The sequence below is a fragment of the Schistocerca serialis genome, chromosome 7 (assembly GCF_023864345.2).
Source record: "Schistocerca serialis cubense isolate TAMUIC-IGC-003099 chromosome 7, iqSchSeri2.2, whole genome shotgun sequence".
Taxonomy (NCBI): Eukaryota; Metazoa; Arthropoda; class Insecta; order Orthoptera; family Acrididae; genus Schistocerca; species Schistocerca serialis.
Window position 1 is genome coordinate 509484056 of NC_064644.1, and position 21721 is coordinate 509505776.

A 21721-nucleotide genomic window follows, 5' to 3' on the forward strand; every position below is an offset into this window, starting at 1 on the left:
TCCTGAATATGTAAGTAATCATAATCATTTAAATATTTCATTGCTTCACTCTTTTCGTGTGTTACTATTTTCGCAAACTAAAATAGTAGAAATTACTTTGTTTATATAGCCTTAAAATACTATAAAATTGAAGAATAAGTATTTTTTATAAAATGTATTGCATTAAATGGAGACAGTCATCAATAACAGCTTACATATAACATTAAACAAATTTTCATGTTTATTGTTGAGAAAAGTAATCCATGGCTTTATGTAAATGAAATTGCTGATCCTTTAGGATGTGAAAGTGCCAGGATAGCAATTAGAGACCATGTTATACAAAACCGTTTGTGATATATACGAAATTTTCAGTAGCTCTGAAATGGAACTACCTAAACATATACAAAAATCAACTAAACTTGTCAATGAGATTGGTCTATATTCTTCCATTATAAGGTCCAAAATGACTCTCACAGAAAATTTCCGAGACCAGGATTATGCTGACGTTTTACCATTAGTTTGTAAACATGGAAAATATAGGATAAGGATTAAACATGTCACTTAGAAAATTACAGATAAATACATAGAAATCTCAAACTAAATAATTGATGATCATTCAGATAGAATACAAGAAAGAAGCAGAGAAAAGATATTTTATTATCTGATTTTGTTCCTCAAACATTCGATGAGAAATTAAGACCAACATTTGATCATTTAAAATAATTTGATGAAAATTAGAAATACATAATTATAATGTCAATAGAGCCTAACAGAAGTATTTACAAAGGCAACTGTATAGAATCGATAGAAATCTAAATTGTGAAGACATGTTACCACCTAATTATCTTTATAAGTCAGTAAATTTATATCAATAAATTAAAGAAATTACAAGAATTGTTTGTTACCACAGTTATTTTAATATTTCGGATAATGATACATGTGAACAGTTGATTAATTACGTAATTAGCCTTTATTATGTATCATTTTTTCAATATCATGCCTACACCCTGGGCAAGTGGAATGATATGCATCTATTTACTATTTATTAATTCATTCATAATGAAAAGTATGTTGACATTTAGTTATTACAACTGATAATCTTAATCAATGAAGAATTTACAATAATCTTTGTCCACAGTTGATAGTTTTTTATAAGATGCTAGTTTTCTTTCTAAGAATGATTCAGATAAAATTTGAAATATTAAAACATTTTCCAGTTAACTTAGTTTTATATTCTGTTATAAAATCCACAGGTAATATTTTTGTATGTGACATATCACCCCAGTTTAATTTATCCTGAAATCCTCTCATAAAATCTTCAGATAATTTTCGATTCATACAAGATTATACCAATCAAATTTATCTTAAATTTCTCACAGAAGGTTTTCAGGTAATTTTTGATCACTGACAAGTATTCCCAATTCTATTTGTCTTGAAAATGTCGCATAAAATCTTTGGATAATTCTTGATGTGTTCTTATATTATTCCAATTCACTTTATTCTGATACTCTCTTATAAATTTTTCAGATAATCTTTGATTCCCTGAGACATAAGACTATTCTAATTTAATTTGAACTCCTCTTATGAAACTGTTAGTCAGTGTGGCTTGTGTGTTTTCATTCCAATCTGTTCTATTTTGAAATTCTTCTTATAAAATCTACAGATAATTTTTCTTTATTTAATATAATTGCCCATTGCAATTTATTTAATAAGCTCTACAGATAATTTCCCTTTGTTTGATATAATACTTCAGTCTAATTTCTCATGGAATTCTCTTATGAAATGTTCCATTAAATTACAATATTATACTGCATTGCAATCTAATTTTCCTTGAAATTCTCTCATAAAATATTGAGATCAATTTCATGTCTGTGATAAAGTATACCAATCAATTTTACCTTCAATTTAGCCAAATAGAAACCTTTGGATAGGTTTAGGCATAGTATTAATATAAATTCTTGAATCCCTCCATTCTGTATTATCCTTTTCATTATAATCAACAATTTTATTTCTGTAAATTTCAGTTGCTGTTGGATATAATTTATTTGACATTCAAAAGAAGTATTTTCAAAATTGGTAAGCAGTTCTTTAAATTATTCCTTTTCTAGTCTATAACATCCTTTAATACCTAGGTCTTTCACTTTAGCTTTTAGTTCCCTTATGTTTAAAACAAGTTTTTTCAAAATGATTAGTAATCAATGCAAGAAACTAACATCCATTTATACCTAGGCCTTTCACATTAGCTTTTAGTTCCTTTATATTAGAAGCAGTCTTTGCACTGCATGCAGTCTACAGGCTGTTGTTAATAAGATCAATAGGGTGTTGTTTTCTGAGTTTAAAATAAGCTCTTGCTCCTAATTTTTTGTCTTACTTCTAATTCTTTTACTTTTAGGCTGTTTGCCAATAAGAAACATTTTTATTGGAGTAATATAAAACTGTCTGTTTATTATTTGGAAAAATTTTGTTGTTTACGAAGGATATTTTATGTTTTCTTAAGTATGGTATTTCGAAGGGGGTGATGCAGGCCTTTGCAAAATTAATAATATTTAATAAAATACTGATAAAATTATATTCTTAAAAAGGAATGAATTCCAAATAAAACTGCTTCAAAAGCACTTGCAATTAATATTTTTGAATGTATTAAAAAGAGAGCAGTTATCAGTTAAATTTAAACAGTACTTTGATGATATTTCGATTACTTTATTTGAAGAAAAACTTTATTAATTACTAACGATTTTTCATGTTATACTTATTATGTGACTCTAGGGTTCACAAAACATTTCCATGAAAATATCAAACAAATTAAGAGACACATATTAATTTTTTAAATTACTACAAATTACAATATACTGGAATAAAATTAATGGACCATTACATTTAGAAAACAAATATATTCAAAACGAAGCCAAAAACTCCACTCTTAATAATTTAGTTCACGAAATGTACATCCTTCATCAGCTAGCAATTATAGGAAACTTGTAATGAGCTTAAGAACCAAAGTTGCTTTGAAGTGAAGGACTATTATATAAGACTTGAAAATTTGTTTCATGATTAATTGAAATATACAAAAGAACATAAAGTCATTCAGTCTTAACAACTAGATATATAATTTCAAAATTAAATATAAGTTCAAGAAGAACAAAAAGAAAAATCTGATTTTCAACTAGAAGAAGAGAAACGAAAGAGTGTAAATTTAAGGAAAGAAACTACAAAGAACCAAAAATACAGTTGAATGCCACCATTTATGTCATCACAATTGCTAATGTACAAAAAGATCATTTCCTTAAAGTTGTTGAATGAACAGTTCATTGAATGAAATCTAGATTACCTGTATACAATACAGTAAAGAATCCTCATATAAAATTTTATGTGCATCTACCAGAATAAACAACTATAAAGTGACTGAAGAAAGTTTAAGTCTGCATTTTACAGTTTCATAATGGAAGAAGATAAATAACTATACAAAAATCATTTTGATGACATAATATTAGTTACATAGATTTGTTGAGGAACACATTAATTCATTACTACACAAACATTATGTCCATAATGAAGAAATTACCGATAAATTACATGACAGTGTTCTAACACCTGCAGAATATATTCAAACTGTTGTTATCACTCAACCACTCACAACTAATAAAAACAATTAGATAGTTAATAAAACTTTGTTAGATGATCCACCTAGAGAGAAACTACCAACATTTATTTCTGAATCTACAAAGAGTATCCTGATAAAATGAAGGAGCTTAGGAAAACACCCAAAAATCTTCTTTAATCTAATGGATATACAAGTAACGGAAACATGAAGAGTGGGATACATGATGGCTCTGTAACTACTTTAATAGAAACTAATACAACTTCTGAAATATATTTTAAGTACCATAGTAGGTAACTTACATTTGTTTTTTAAAGTGTTCATAAAAAGTGCAAATTTCTTTCCATTTAGATTGTATAAAGAAATCAAATTCTCATCAGCTAATTGGTCTATGAATGTGGATACATGATAGTCATGATAACTTAGAGATAGAAAACATGTAAGGGTTAATTTTCTCATTCATATTGAATGGTATATTCATAGACCTGGAGAACAGCGTGTAACTTTTTTAACAGAAGTATATAATGTGGTTGATTCACCCTACCCACTAAACTTTTTTACCCAACTATTATGTGAATCATCAGATCCCAACAATTGAACATACACTGTATTTCCTTCGTTTCTTAATACCTTCTCAACAAGATATATATCTGGATATTTTGTCTTCTGCAGCTCAGTCTCATAAGAATATCATTTTATTTTTTCTCCATACAATGGCTTTAATTTATATGTGATTCGATTAGAGTGAATAACACCTTTAAGTTCAAAATTTCTTTTGCCCATTTACTGTATTAACTTTCCCAAAAATACCTTTAAGTTTATTGATCCTAATTTTATCGCCAATTTCTTATTAAGAATTATCATTAGATACAATGTCAGTTCGCTTATAATTTTTTTCATTGAGTTCCATTTGCTTCATTTTTATTATTGAAGATTTGGCATTATTGTATTCATCAACCAATTTTTCAGCTACTTCGATCCATCTATAATTTATTTATAAATCAAATTGTTTCCATGTCTTTTCTTGAAGTGTAGTATTAAATATTTCTGCAAAAGAAGCATCTAAGTCAGTAAAAGTTGAATAACGATTAATATTATATTTTTTCATAAATTCTTGAAACTCTTTATTATAGAACTGTTTACCATCATCTGTTTTAAATTGTTGAGTTCCCTCTCTAAATATTGTTTGAAACACATCAACCACATTTTTGTTAATTTCATCTTTAACTGGAATCTACCAAGCACATTTTGAAAAAATGTTTTTGAAGTTCCTTCCAATTTACCAGACTCCATGTCCATTAGATCAGATGGCCATCGATCATCAAAACCAAGAAAGATGACTTTTCTTCTCTTAAATTTTTTTCTCAATGCTTTATGTAATTCACTAATGTTTCCCTCACAGACGCTGCTGGAGCAGTCTTTAGACTGCATTCTATTACCTACAATCTTTTTAACAAATTTACTCTTCTTAGTTTTACAATTCTATACTAAGTCTGTCCAGTGTTTGTCTTCCATTTATTGTTGTTACTTTGAGAGGATTGCACCTAACAGTAAATCTTTTGCACTTCAAGAACCAGATACATTCTCCATTTAAATAGATGAAATAGATAATAAGATTTCAAATTATTGCTCCATTCTATTATCATCATTTGATTCTAAAAACAACTCACCAAGTAAGAGTAATTCATTTGGAACAGGTAGAGTTTTGATAGACTGATTAAAGGTTGTAAATAATTTATCTTTCATTTTCATTTCAAATGATGGTTTATTGAACTTGCTGAATTTGAAATTTGTATTTCCTCTAGATCTTATTTTTTTAATGTATCTTTCAAATTCAGTAGGTGCTAGGTCACCAATTTCATCTTCCCCGAATAAAATAATTGCCTTGCTTTTTACAACACGTCCGAATGTGTTTTTTAATATTTCATCACCAGTAACAAAATTAAATTGCAAATTATTATTGTCACATATTCAAGCATGAAGACTACTTGACTGGTTGAAATGTGGTGTTAAATCTGTCATTGAGAAGTAATATATAACACCTTTTTTGTATTTCTCCTATTGCAAAGTAATTTGTTAATGTGTTACAGTTATCACCATGAAGTTGATTAATTTTTTCATTAAGATGTGCACTAGTGACATAGTTATTAAGTTGTGTTAGAATACTTGTGTATTTAGGTTTTGCAGCATATTCATATTCTAAGTATTTTTTGCTAACTGCATCATACCCATTTACAGGATCTCATATATCTAGTAATATTCTAACTTTAAAATTAATATAATCTTTAGTTACTTTAAAAATCTTACTTGATTGTTTCTGAAATTGTTTAATAAGGTTCTCTATTTTTAGATCAACATCTATCCTATTTTTCATTTCTCAGCTATAATTTGGCATTTTATTTTATCATACTTTGCTTATTTCTCTTGTTTACAAAAATGCCCATGTACTATATTCAAAATTTCATTAAACTAAAAATTACCTGACATCAATTTTAAAACAAATATACACAAATGGCCACAAATAAGAGAATTAAAATTTTGTATTCATTGTCTGTTACAGAACAACTCATTTGAGGCAAGATATTTAACCACTTGTTTAGGAATATTTCCTCCTGTGTGGTTATTTCATAAGCAGCTTTTCAGTTGCAAGACATCCACACGGTGTATGACTACAGTTTTGTACAGCTTCATACATTTCATTTATTTACCAGGTTTGTGTCAGCTGCTAAACAGACATTAACACATTTCAATCTATTGAATATCACAAAAAGCTGGACATTGCATGATGTTTACTAAGCTGCCTCTACAACACACAGCATGATAGGAATAAAACACACAGGCACTGAAAAGATGGTATGGAAAAGATACCATCAGTATAGGATGATGTACTGAAATAAGCACAGAGTTGACAGCACAATCCACTTCGTCAATTTTACCAGTTGCTCCATAATTTTAATGCCAGACAGTGGTACAACAGAATGATTCCTAATTTCTATATCATCGCTAAACTACCCCTCTCTTGCTTTGGAACTACCATATACTAGACTGCAAATACAGATAGATGAGTATGCAGTATGTCAGTTTGGTGATGTACACCAAAGTACACCAGACGGCGTCATATACCGATGCAGTTAGGTTATATACATACTGAGTGATTATAGTTAAACTTTCCCTATTTAATGCATTATAACATGTAAAGTAATAACTGCACAAATACTAAACTTGGTAGCAGTAACGTCCAGAGTATGGGGTGCATGATTCCCATGCATCACAGTATCACTGTCCAGTTCCAATTATGGCCACCAGGTGCTGTGATCAATCATCATGATTATCTCTCACCCATCTGATCAGTCATAGTGCACTTGTTGATGAGTGAACATGAACTTAGACAAAAGGAGCAGGGTATTATTGGTGAAGCTCTGTGGTCAAAACAACAGTAATGCTGCAGATGCACTTCAAGAATATCGCCAGCTGAAATATTAGAGAAGGATTCTCTTTCTCCGCCTGCTGTATGGAGCATGGTGAAGTCTAATCAACTGGAGAACTGGGCATCGCTCCAGGACGAGGCCAACGGCTACTTGCACCACAGGTGGTTGGTGAAATCATTGTTGCTGTGGCAGACAATGCTGGTCACAAATCTCGATCGTCAGGGAGAGTGTGTGCTGTGTCGCGACACTTGAACATCCTGTGGTCCACTGCATGGGAGGTCCTTCAAACCATTCTCAAATGGTATCTGTACAAGATCCATATCGTTCAGCAGCTTGCACCACAGGACGCACAACATGTTCACTTCACGCTCCACTTTCTCACGAGGGTTGAAGTTGACGAGAGATGGTCTGAGATCATCCTATGGATAGACGAAGTTCATTTGTCCCTGCCGGGTGAGGTGAACACACAGAATTGCAGAGTGTGGGGACCTTCACCTCCAGTCACTGTGCACGAAGTTCCTGTGCATGGTGAATATTTACAGTATGGTGTGGCTTCACAGCTACATTCGTTATTGGCCCATTGTTTTTCGAGGAGGTTGGCGCTCAAGGACCAAGGATGTGCACTGTCACTGGCCAGCGTTACTGTGATATGCTCCGTCAGCATCCCATACCCACCCTATAGGAGTGAAACGCATTAAATGCAACAGTTTTCATGGAAGATGGGGCCCTACCGCACACCACCGGTGAAGTTCACTTGCTTCTCCCAAAAATACTTGAAAACGATCGAATTATCAGCTAATTGTTTCACTGTCATTTCTGGTTGTTTGGCTACCTGAAAGACAGAGTTTGCCAAGAGAACATTCACACATGTGTTGATCTGAAGCGTAGCATATCAAGAGATGCCAACTCTCCCTGTGTGAGTGGCAATCACAGAATATTCTCACATAGGAGATTGACACATTCCCCACGCATTGTCCTTGACCAACCCTCCCTGCAACATGGTCACCAATTTAATCTGCCTATACTCACTACATTCCGTGTCTCATAAATGAGCATCGTGAGCTACGTCCATAACTGTCGTTCAGCGAAGACTGTTCCTCAGCAGTCTTACCTGTTGCAGCCATCCAAGTGGACAAGATCTCTCAACGGACAGGTATGTCAAGGAAGCTATCACCTCTTATCGATGTGTAGGTAACCATTGGAGTGTTATGGTGACATAACAAATGATTAAGAAGAAATGTGTGGTTTATATATGACGGAGCTCCAGATAGAAGGAGTTTGAAACATTTTGCTTAAATCAATTGCACTATCAACTCTGGAGTATTATTCCAGCGTCTGGAGTAGTAGCAAGAAGATACCAGCACAAGAGAAATAATCGTTTACCAGCCACATGCACCCCTATGGCTACATAGGTCTACACTTGAAAATGCTATATTGTTAAAGCCATACAGTTTCTGAAGTATTAGTCATGTAGGATGCAACGCTCGTAACATCCTAATGGAGGACATATATGTCCAACTTTTGACATGCGACCACTATGCCTATTTTAAACCCAATCACTACAGTGAAAAAGTTTAAGATGATAAAAATACTTTCTTCCACATGGTTCTGGTGTTCTGGGAAGTGACTGAGCTGTTCCTCACTACGAAGGTATGGTCAGTGTAGATCCGCCACTAGACTTCCTTATAAAGCAACTAGAATGAAGTCGGGGAATACAATGCCCTTAACATTCGAATGTAGGAACTGAAGGTCGAACATCAGACATATGAGTAACCTGCATGTCTCATACCCCTATCGCTACTGTAACAAACTTTAAAATGATAAAACTACTTTCTTCTACACTATTCTTATATTTTAAGAAGCGACCTCACAACAAAAATATCATGGGTGTATATCCGCCACTCGAGCTACTTATAACCCTACTAGAATGAAGTTGGGAGATTGTGGTTCTGTCTCTTAGAAAATTGATGGATTTCATATGTCTTTTTAAGTCAGAAACGTACGCACCCTTAATCAAATTTCCTGCATCAGTCATGCTTATTAGTAGTAGTTGTGGTTTTGGCAAATGTGACTGTGCCTCAATAGGACACAGAGCGAGGAAAAAACGACAAGAATATTTTGGATAGTTGATACACTGAGTTAGCACCCTGCTGCACAAAATGCTCACAAAGACACAGCGACTTCTTACAATTGAGTAAGCACCACAATCAATAGCCAAAGGAGATGTAACAGTCCTATTGCCACTTACAGTAGCATCACTACGACCCTGGTAGCACACGGAAGTCATGGTCTGATGGTAAGTATTTTTGCTCATGTGTAGATTATTACCGAAATTTCGTGCTAACACCACTTCTCTATAGTACACTCTCGTCACACTATTAAATCTGGTATATGTTTCATCAGTTCACTTTCTTACAGAACACTCTAGGAAATGGTTTAGGTCTGCTGGCCGGGGTGGCCGAGCGGTTCTAGGGGCTACAGTCTGGAAACGAGCGACCGATACGGTCGCAGGTTCAAATCCTGCCTCAGGCGTGGATGTGTGTGATGTCCTTAGGTTAGTTAGGTTTAAGTAGTTCTAAGTTCTAGGAGACTGATGACCTCAGAAGTTCCATCGTGCTCAGGGCCATTTCAACCATTTTTTGGTTTAGGTCTGATAAACACACTGTTTCTTCCCCTGAATACTTAAGCAATAACTCTGTTTGTGAGTGCCAGCCGTAATTTGTAATTTATACAGGATGAGTCACTAACTATTGCCACCTAGAATAACTCCGAAAGTATGACAGTAGCTGAATAGTTTGTGGGACAAATGTTGCATGGGACAACGGGAGCGATAATATGACGGTGGTTTATTGTTCATAGGTGGGGCCGCGTCAGAGATATGAAGGTCAACTTTGTTCTTTTTTAAATGGAATGCTCTAGTTGGTACTTATTTTCTGGTAGCGGCTATCGAGACGAATCCAATGATGTGTAACAGTAAGGTCTTTGAAGGCCAACGAAGATCACGAAGGTGGCATGAACGTCCATTTACAGAAAGTGTTCGAAGTGATGACCATTGGTATCAGTGCAGTGCTACAATCTTCTTATCACGGATTGAGTGGTATTCCTTATCACTTCGGTACTTACCGAAGCACATGCTGTGGCAATTCTCTCTCATATATCGTGAAACAAGTAAATTTTCGACGAATACGGCGTATCCATCTAACGTGCCATTGACATGTGAACACCAGTCGACTATTTCACAATACAGCGCTAATAGGAACGGTAAGACTAGTAACGTCGAATCAAGCGAATATGAATGATGTATTCCTTCGATGAACTAGTCGATATGCTTTTCATTCACGGAGAATACCAACGAAATTCAGTGAGAGCTAGAGACTTACACGCTGAGAGATATCGTCAACGTACTCACCCTACACGTCGTGCATTTAAATACGTGTATAATAAATTAAGGACAACTGGGTCTTTAACGCATTGGAAATATATTCGGCAAAGGAAAGTTACTAAAGAGGAAACAGAAATTGGTACTCTTGCCACTGTGGTTCGAGCTCATGGTGTTAGTTCGTGTCACATCTCAAGGGAATATGGCATGAGACCCAATAGCGTTGTTCGTGTTCTGCATCGCCATAAATACCATTCTTTCCATATCAGTATGCATCAAGAATTAACTTGCACGGGTTCTCTGCGTCGCGTTGAAATCTGTCGATGGTCTCAACTTCAGATTCAGAGGGGTGATACATTTATTAAATTGATTTTATTTACTGACAAGGCTATAGTCAAGAACCATGAAAATGTTAATTTGCATAACATTGATTATTGGGCAACTGAAAATCCATGCTGGCTGCGGCAAGTTGCACACGAAAAACCGTGGTCGGTGAATGTATGGTGTGGGATTCTGAAGGACAGAATTATAGGCCCCTATTTCATCGAAGAAAATCTTAATGGTACGAAGTACACCACATTCCTACAAGAAACATTAGATGTGTTATGGGAAGAAATACCTTTAGGAACAAGGAACAGAATGTGGTGTCAACACGGTTGGTGCCGGCACATTTTTCGCTGACGGCTAGAAATCAGTTGCACAAACAATTGCCGTATCGTTGTATTGGACGCTGGGAGATTTGTCGTGGCCTGCTCGTTCGCCAGACTTGACGCCTCTGGATTTTTTTCTTGTGGGGATTCGTAAAAGACACTCCTTATACAGACATTCCAACTATACGTGAAGATATGCTAGAGAGAACTGTCAGAATATGTGCTTCGATAAGTGCTGATGGGATAAGGAATACCACTCAATTCATGATAAGCAGATTTCAGCACTGCATTAATACGAATTGTCTGGAAATTATCGCCAGATCGCGAGTTACTTAGAACCTTAACGAAGTTGCTTTCCCTAAATATTATCACATTACAGTATGTGACTGTGGTATCTGCTCATTCGCACGTTGCTCGTGCTAGTTCGATTTCTTATACTTTCAACGTTTTTATGATGGATATCACCTGGGGAATGCCTTAGTTCTCTTGAGGTAGCAAGGTAAAGAGAAAATCTGAAGTATTGAAATTTATTTTCAGTTACTGCTGGTTACATTAGGTTATATAGCTTTTTTGTGATAAAATCTACTTTTAAGAATATTGGAAACGATTGTTTATTTTGTAAATACACATCGCAACAGATGCCAGTTTATCAAAACCCTTTAATTGCCTCCGACTGCGACCATAAATTTTAAATTTGGCTCAAAGAGGCGCACAGCCTTCTTTTTTAATGATCCAAAAGCCTGACGAGCTGTGACTTGGATGTCGGATTCGGCGATACTTCAAACAGCAAGCTGTCGACACGTGCGAAAAAGAAGGCCATCGGTCACAATTTCATGTGAGCTGTAAGGTGGATTAGTGGTGTTACATAGGCGCCAAACTTCACCACAATTCTGTCCAGTGCCAACGTGGATGTGTCACACGATGCGAACGTCATTAAAGCCCATGTTAACCACATTTAACCTCTTCTTTTGACTTCTCCGTGATGGAGGTCGTAACCGCGACGCCCAGCGTTGAAATCACGCGGAATTCTTACTGGTGGCCGAGAAAATATTTAAGACACTCCGACACTCAGACTCGACACGAAAAGGGCTGAGAGAGTAAAATAAGGGGTGTCAATGGAGCAACCCGTTTCCCTGAGGCGTTGACTGCCGTACGTTTCACCATTGCAGTGCGACGGACAACAGAAAGACGTTCTTGACAACCATGGCACGGCTGACATCCTCGAATGTTTCAACCCTTTTCCTAGAGGCTCGTTGAATCTGATCGTACCCCTTTGGACTGCAGCGAGAGTGAAATCTTTGCTCTTGTGTTTGGGCTGGAAGCACTAGCGACAGTTAAAAATCATTTGACGAAATCTGGACGTGATCCACAGCAGCAATGAGTACTTACAATTTTTCAGGCCTCCTGTTTTCCGACCACCTACAGTACGATCGTGGAGGAGAGCAAAATTAACATGCGTGTGATTAAAACGTAGAAAGGTCTCTCTCTCTCTAATACCGCCCTCCCCCCCCCCCCCCCAATATCGACAAAATCCTCAGTGCCACACACGAGCGCCTTTGTTGAACACGTTACAAATGAACGTGCCACAAATTTTGACACCAATCGAGGGAGAGGGGGGCGGTGGCGCGTGTCTGCTGTAGCACCTGAGGCTTAGGCCACCCCTTCGACATACTTTTGGTGTGGTTTGCCTACCTTCAGGCTTCAAAGCAGCCAACAGGCTGAATTGGTGTTGAAATTTCTGACAGGTACATTTGTAACGTCCGATTCCCGTTAGACCACAGAAATCAAGCGCTGTCGGACTTCATCTTGGATGGGTGACCGTCTGGTCTGCCAAGCGCGTTTGGCAAGCGGTGTCCCCTAAGCCCTTGTGAGGAATTTTGAGAACCTGCTTGACTGAAAACTTGATTGAGAAGTAGCGACTCTGGTCACGAAGACTGGCAACGGTCGGGAGAACGATGTGCAGACCACACGCCACTTCATATTCACATCATGTGACACCTGTAGGTTGACGAGGACACGGTGGTCGGTATATACCGTTGGACCTTCCAAGACCTGCTTCGACTGAGAGCTACATTTGTAATATGCTCAACGAAGGTGCATGAGCGATTTTGGGGGTACTACCGAATGGTGGGAGAGGGGGGTGCTCTCAGAGGGACTTTTTGCATTTTATTCATGTACATGTTAATGATGAACTGCACTGTCATTGAGCCACAGGACGGTGAAAAACAGGGGGCTGAAACGGCAATTGTTCACTTTTCTGCTTCATATCGCGTTCAGATTTCGTCGAATGCTTTTCTAGTGGTTCCATTCTGTATACGAGAGCACGTTAAAATTTCAGAGGATACGGCCTCACAATATTCTTAGAGAAAGACTGAAACGTCCGAGGATGCCAATTGTTAAAGGTCGCCAAGAACGTGGGTCCTTTTGCTCATTGCAGTGCGAACTGTCGTTGTCGACAGCGAAACATTTGGCTATCAACACCGCAGGGAAAGGGGTGATTTCATTGACGCCCCTTATGCCACTCCTTCAGGTCTTTTCGTGTCGATTCTGAGCAGCGGTATCTCTCAAATGTTTTCCTCGTCCATCACAAGAAAACCACATGATTTCAGCGCTGGATATGGAGGTTCTGACCAGCATCGTATAAACATCAAAGGAAGGGGTGAAATGTAGTTACGACGGGCGGTGACGACCTTCTCGTCATGTGACACGTTCATGGTGGCGTTGGCCACCATCTTGGTGAAATCTAGCGCCTATGTGACATCATTAACCCTCTTATAAATCACATGAATATCTGAGATTTTTGCACACGTCGACACTTTCCTGTCTGAAGCGTCACCGAGCCCGAGGGTGACGTTGTAGGGTGCAATGTTTTGCCCCTTTACAGAGGAGGATTGTAGGCACCCTCGAGCCAAACTGATTACTTTTGCGTCGCAATTTCTGAAAATTGTGGTGTTTCGAAAAAGTGATCCTTGAGTTTTCTTGTGCCCTGTAGTTAAATTGCATTTCTCTGTGTCTCAAAAATACTGAAGTCATTGACCTCACATACTTCACAGACAAAAAAAGAAAACATCATATGGTTAGATCTGAACGCGGAATACGAAAATTAGAGACTGTGCTTTAACACGATTTAAAGTGGATTATATCGGAGATACTGTGTGACTTCGCTTGTTAAAATCAATCACTGTACTGTCAGTGATTGTGTGGTGAGCCTTGTTCGTCTCCCTCAGAGGCGCATTTGTATTACTAGGAAGTCTTTAGTCTGGAACAACCAGACCAGGATAATTTGCTTCGGGCTATACTCGCGACATTATCATCACCACGACGGGTCGTCGAAGCAACCAGCCATCGCCTCCGGTACGCCAGATCGTGTCCTTGCAGTTAAGAAGACAGCTTGGTAATGTATGTCCGCAGCACCAGCAGTTTAGGGAATTTTGCTATGCGATAATCAGAGCTCATTAGAGCGCACCTGTTCCCGTCTTTTCTAACGTGGTTCTGTCTTGGGTGTTCATTGTCTGAGTTCTCACTACTGTAGCAGCAATTAATGTTGGGTTTGCTGTGTGTTTCTCTTAAGATTTGAGTTGCAAGGAATTGGCTCCACATACCACTTGGTCATAAATGTCACAAGCTAGTTTATGGACAACTTCACCTTCACAGCATTTATTTGAGTATCCAATTTGACGTATTGAGAATGTTTCCTGTGTTTCTATTATTTTGAGTTTAGTCATAATAAATCAAATTGATATTTTGGACAGAACTTTCATTCTACAGATCGGTAGAGCAACCCTTTCATTTGTCACTGCGTTAATGAAACTTCCCTTTATCAAATTAGTTTCTATCAAATTATTTCAGGTGCCAACCTCTTTATTACTCCACTTGCAGGGTCGATTACAGTCAGTTCGCGTTTCTTCTTAATCTATGTGCAACAGCAAAAGTCGCAGTTAGAAAAGGAGGAGCTTAGAGCATCATTTCCATATGAAGATTCTAGACGAATTTAGTTTTAAATACGCTGCTAGCCCCGGCATCTCGCAAACATGTCAGCTGCTATTTAAGATTTGAAAGCGTCTGGCAGCCCTGCAACATTCTTCTGAGACTGAGACAAGCTATTTGGGATGACGATGGACATGTTGAAGATTTCCGTCTATATAGACGAACTTGGCGGGCATCCCTAAGTCTGTACCGTATACCCACCCTGCTTCTGCGTCCCAGATGACGGCACAACTGTGTCGTTGGAACATGCGGTGACGTTAAAAGACATACCCTCAGCTTTCGTTTCCATCGATTCTCAGGAGCCACACTGACCACTTATGGAGGAGCAGGATTTGCCAACTTCTTCCTCTGCGTTTGATGCTGACTTTCAGCAGGACCAAACACCCCCCCCCCCCCCCCCGCCAACAAAATCGCACGTGGTATCTGTATCCATGCAAAGTCGCAATAAACAGATCAGCGTGTGGCGTCGGGGAAGAGGGAAAGGAACGCAAAGAGCACTTTACATTCAGATTCACCCACTGACTCTGATATGGGCTGTGATACACGACCAAGTTCATTTGTAAGTAACCATCTGAACTGGAATGAGATTTTCACTCTGCAGCGGAGTGTGCGCTGATATGAAACTTCGTGGCAGATTAAAACTGTGTGCCGGACCGAGACTCGAACTCGGGACCTTTGCCTCCCGCGGGCAAGTGCTCTACCTACTGAGCTACCCAAGCACGACTCACGCCCTGGTCCCGAGTTCGAGTCTCGGTCCGGAGCACAGTTTTAATCTGCCACGAAGTTTCAACCATCTGAAATGTTTTGGTAATAAATGGTTGCACGCCCATTCTTTTCTGACCTTCAATGTGAACAGCACCAGCTCCGCTGTTAGACTTGCGACAATTTATTTACAATTCTAGTGCAGACGTTGTAGTTTGTACGAAGTGTTAGTTGATCATTTTCAAATCCCGGCTTTCCTCTCTTCTTTACTGTGGCATCAGAATTATCTACTGGAACTGTGTTATTTTACAGAGAAGGAACACTGCTCACTGATTTCGAAGTTCTTGAAAGTGGCCAGGGGATAAGCTACTCTATATGTGGACTTGTTTTAATTCCTCTCGATACCCCTTCAGGATCTGGTCGTTGCACAGACGATATATTTTATTCATTTCGCAAAACTCCGCGGAAACTTCTGTTAGCTGGAGATTTTAATTGTGTTTGGTGTCCTGTGGCTCAGTCCCCAGTTTTAATCTCAGTAAGGAACTAAATGATTTGGTGCGGTCTTCACACATACGTAGTGCATGTATCTCTCATTATCCCACCCTCGTCAGGTTTACGCATTTTGTAGCTATTTCCAGCAGCAGTCTAGATAGTTTTTTTCTTTCTGATTCTTTATTAGGGCAACTGTTAGCGATAGTCGCGACACCCACTTGTTTCCCTGATCATTGTGTCTTTGTTTTATCCTTCAATCATGTGTTGTAACCAGTAAAATTGCATTGCCTGCCCCTGATGTTGAACACATCTCTGAAAGAACCCTTCCCTCGAAATTATCATTCGATAAGTTTCGATCCTTAGTTTGCGTTCCCAGGCCTGTTGTCCTTTTCTTATGGGATGGTGGTCAGGGTATGCAAAATCGCTGCTTCAGGAAACGCTGTTGCGTTACAGCGCTAAGAGGGTTGTCGGGGAATGAAGGCTCCTACGTCACTGACAGATTTTTGATGGCCGTGTAACGCTTTGTAGGACGTAGGAGCCTACCAGTCACTGTCTACTTAGACAATGCTACAACATTCCATGTACCCAACTCAGAACTGTCAGAGGTTTTCAAAACCATGCAGCATACTGACGTACAGCTCTACTGTGCCCACCATGGAATCACTTGGAAATTCGTACTACCACGTGCGGCTTGGTGGGGAGGCTGGTGGAAACGCATGGTAGGCTCAGTCAAGCGCTGCCTGAGGAAAGTTCTTGGTCGCTCCCAGGTGGATGAAGGGAGGTTAAACAACACCTTGATCAGCATAGAAGCCGCAATAAGCTCACGACCCATTAATCAAGGAGAGAGCGTCACAGCATTGCCACCAGCCCACTTTCTAAATAGTGGGAAATCAGTAACAATTACATGTGGGCTAGAGCCAGCAACAAGAAGGGACCTTGCCAAGGAGTTCCGACTTAGACAAAAGGTCAATGACGACATCTGGCGCAGGTGGAAGACAGAAAACCTCCTGCTGCTAAGACAACACCATGAGGTGAAGGGATACCCTTCGCAAAGGAAACCGAGGAGAGGTTATTCTGCTCCAAGAAGACAGCAAACCACGGCACTTGTGGAAGAGGGCTGTGGTAGAAGAAGTGTGGCATGGCAGAGACGGTAAAATACGGTGCATCATCCTCCGATAGCCAGATGGTATGAAGATCTGTCCACCGGTCCAGCTGGTCTTCCCCCTCGAGATGGACCAGGGTGGGGAGGATGTCGGGGAATGAAGGCTCCTACGCCATCTGTTGGTGTTCTGTTAAGTCTGCACATTCTGCTGCAGCGGATATATTTTAACTATTACTGTAAAATGGACGTGCGAAAATAAAGGCGTGTGTGAGCAGAATTTTTACTTTGTCCTTGATTTCACTAATGTGTAGCAACGAGGGTGAAGGATCGCCAGCACACCCAGTAATTTTAATTAGTCCGTCTTTGACAACTTTATGGAGATCCCAAACAAGATCCCTTTCCTCATGTTAAGATGAAACTTTTTCAGTTAAAGAAACAAATGGAAGCACTCAGGGTGCGAACAAAATTCCGTACTTCGTGCAGGATGAATTTACCTCCTTATATCATCTCATCCGGTTATGGGCGCGAAGTAAAAGAGCATGTATTACGTCACTCGCACAAATCGATGGTCACGTAGTAATGTCCCAACGTGGTACTTCCAGAGAGATCAACAATTACTTTACCGACCTTAATGTCGTTTGTGCTACTGATATGATTTTCCCTGATGCATTTACTCCTCTCCTGGACTGCGTAGTTACTCCTGCCTCATACGATGAATTTCTAAACGACTTTACTCTAAAAGATACATATCGCTTTATTGCTGATTCACTATCGCTAAATGACTATTCGCTTCCAGACATACCATCAGTGGCACGTGTCCTTTGAGTGGTGCTAAATAACAGTCACTTCAAGCCAAGTATCTAAAGCCAAGAAGGAGAGGCAGCCACATAATCTCAAAGGTCTCCTGGCTAAAATGAATTTGTCACAAGACATGGTCTCGCACGGTTCTATTCAGGACCCTGCTGCTAAAAACTTTTGACCAGTCTTGAAGGTATGTCAAATCAACACTGAAGGCATAAGTAAATCAAACTGCTAAGTCTCACAGAAGATTTTATCAAGGTGTAACATTGATGTTGTTGTTGTTCAGGAAAGTAATACTGAATGTGAAGAGCAAATGAACCAGAGAGGAAAAATTCCTAGCTTTGAATTTTTGGAGCAACATACCACCTTGCTTACGGAGAGGCAACATACGATCGTCAATCAAGAGTGCACATCTATGCTTTGTATCTGATCTCAATGACATCCACGAAGATACAGTAAAAATTGGAGTAATTAACGTATACGAACCCCCAGCTATCTCTTGGCCTTCAGAGGTCATTTCGGTAGCACAGCACCCAGCCATATACCTCGGAGATTTTAACAGCCATCATACTCAATGTAAGTATAAGGAAAGTAATGGAAATGGTGACGCCATGGTAAATTGGGCAGAAGACAATAGCTTATATTTAGTGTTTGATACAAAGGATAAAGGAACGTTCGTATCAACAGCTTGGAGACAGTACTATAATCCCGATCTATGCCTTGCAACAACTAATGAAAATAAATTACCTGTCGCAAGTTCGTGGTTCGTTTTAGAAGACGTCCCACAGAACTAACATCGTCCAATCTTAATTGAAATAGGAGCGAATATCCTACTTGTTTCATCCTTCCCACGACCTAGATGGATATTCAGAAAAGGAAAGTGAGTTGTATTCGCTAAAAATCTGGGCAAATATCTTGACTGGATTCCTCCAAAAGCCAAAATCTATGGAGAGTTCATGGAGCTTTGATAAGTGCAGCAAAGAAGGTAATCCCTAGGGGCTACAGGAAGACATACATCACAGGTTGGATGAAACGCTGAGAAACAATATAATGAATTTCTAAAAAGCGGGGACTCGGAAATAGCAGATAACCTACTTCATAACCTCAATACAGCCAGAGGAATTAGGTGGACAGAGACTTTTGAGTCACTCAGTTTTCAAACATCAAGTAGAAAAGCATGGTCATTAATAACGGACTTGGATGGAAACAAAATTAAAGTAAGGAGCAACACTCATCTATCAGTTAATAGCCACGCGGGGTAGCCATGCGGTCTTAGGCGCCTTCCAACGGTTCGCGCGGCTCGCCCCGTCGGAGGTTAGACTCCTCCCTCTGGAAATTGTCCTTAGTATAAGTTTCAGTTAGATTAAGTAGTGTGTAAGCCTAGGGACCGGTGACCTCAGCAGTTTGGTCCCATAGGAACTTACCACAAATTTCAGTTACCAGCTAATAGGACTGCATCACATCTGCTGAACACATCTAGAGCAACAAGGAATAAAACTCATACAAAATACAACAGACGCAAACTAACATTGCTCAAAAAGAACACGAATGAACAATCTAACTTCTCAAGAATTTTCTTCATACCTGAAAAATCTTCTGCTCTTAAAACTCTAAAACTCGGAAAGGCAGTACGAAGTGACGGAATCCAGCCACAATTTCTTCTGCGTAGTAGTAACTACGCAAAAATATGGCTGGTGGAATTCTTCACTGACATTATGAAATCTGGTTCAGTCCCAGAAAAAATTAAGCAATCAAAAATCATAGTTACTCAAACCTGGCAAGGCACCAGCCCAGCCCAAGAACTACCGCCTAGTCGCACTATTAAGCACTATTTATCTAAGTATAACATCGATGTTGTTCAGGAAAGTGATACTGAAAATTATATAAGTTGGTTCAAAAATGGTTCAAATGGCTCTGAGCACTATGGGACTTAACTGCTGAGGTCATCAGTCCCCTAAGGACGTCACACACATCCATGCCCGAGGCAGGATTCGAACCTGCGACTGTAGCGGTCGCGCGGTTCCAGACTGTAGCACCTAGAACCGCTCAGCCACCCAAGCCGGCTATATACGTTGGATTAGTCCAGTAATCTTTCAGAACCTTCATCTTGAGCAAGCTAGATTTCGTTCACAATGGAGTTGCGCTGATCAAGCCTTATCTGCAACGAAATTTATTGAAACAGGATACCAAATGAGACAGAAAAATTCAGTTGCTTTCGTCGATACAAGTGCAACACATGACACAGTTTGGAGGCATGGACTGCTTTATAAATTATTGCAACTTGCAAACGGACAGCAAAACTAAATGAGAGCTGTTAACTGGAAGGACACTTACTGTAACTACAGAAAAAGACACAAGCCACCCAAAAGTATTGTGTAATGGCTTACCACAGGGATCCGTCCTCGCTCTTTTCTTGTTTAATATGTATACACATACATATATACAGTCCTGAAAGTTTGGTTGTGCGGACCACTGGGAAATAGGAACCCAACGCAAAACTTTTGAAAGAACTGAAGAGATCCTAACTCCTTATCTACATACACTCCTGGAAATGGAAAAAAGAACACATTGACACCGGTGTGTCAGACCCACCATACTTGCTCCGGACACTGCGAGAGGGCTGTACAAGCAATGATCACACGCACGGCACAGCGGACACACCAGGAACCGCGGTGTTGGCCGTCGAATGGCGCTAGCTGCGCAGCATTTGTGCACCGCCGCCGTCAGTGTCAGCCAGTTTGCCGTGGCATACGGAGCTCCATCGCAGTCTTTAACACTGGTAGCATGCGCGACAGTGTGGACGTGAACCGTATGTGCAGTTGACAGACTTTGAGCGAGGGCGTATAGTGGCCATGCGGGAGGCCGGGTGGACGTACCGCCGAATTGCTCAACACGTGGGGCGTGAGGTCTCCACAGTACATCGATGTTGTCGCCAGTGGTGGCGTGCCCGTCGACCTGGGACCGGACCGCAGCGACGCACGGATGCACGCCAAGACCGTAGGATCCTACGCAGTGCCGTAGGGGACCGCACCGCCACTTCCAAGCAAATTAGGGACACTGTTGCTCCTGGGGTATCGGCGAGGACCATTCGCAACCGTCTCCATGAAGCTGGGCTACGGTCCCGCACACCGTTAGGCCGTCTTCCGCTCACGCCCCAACATCGTGCAGCCCGCCTCCAGCGGTGTCGCGACAGGCGTGAATGGAGGGACGAATGGAGACGTGTCGTCTTCAGCGATGAGAGTCGCTTCTGCCTTGGTGCCAATGATGGTCGTATGCGTGTTTGGCGCCGTGCAGGTGAGCGCCACAATCAGGACTGCATACGACCGAGGCACACAGGGCCAACACCCGGCATCATGGTGTGGGGAGCGATCTCCTACACTGGCCGTACACCACTGGTGATCGTCGAGGGGACACTGAATAGTGCACGGTACATCCAAACCGTCATCGAACCCATCGTTCTACCATTCCTAGACCGGCAAGGGAACTTGCTGTTCCAACAGGTCAATGCACGTCCGCATGTATCCCGTGCCACCCAACGTGCTCTAGAAGGTGTAAGTCAACTACCCTGGCCAGCAAGATCTCCGGATCTGTCCCCCATTGAGC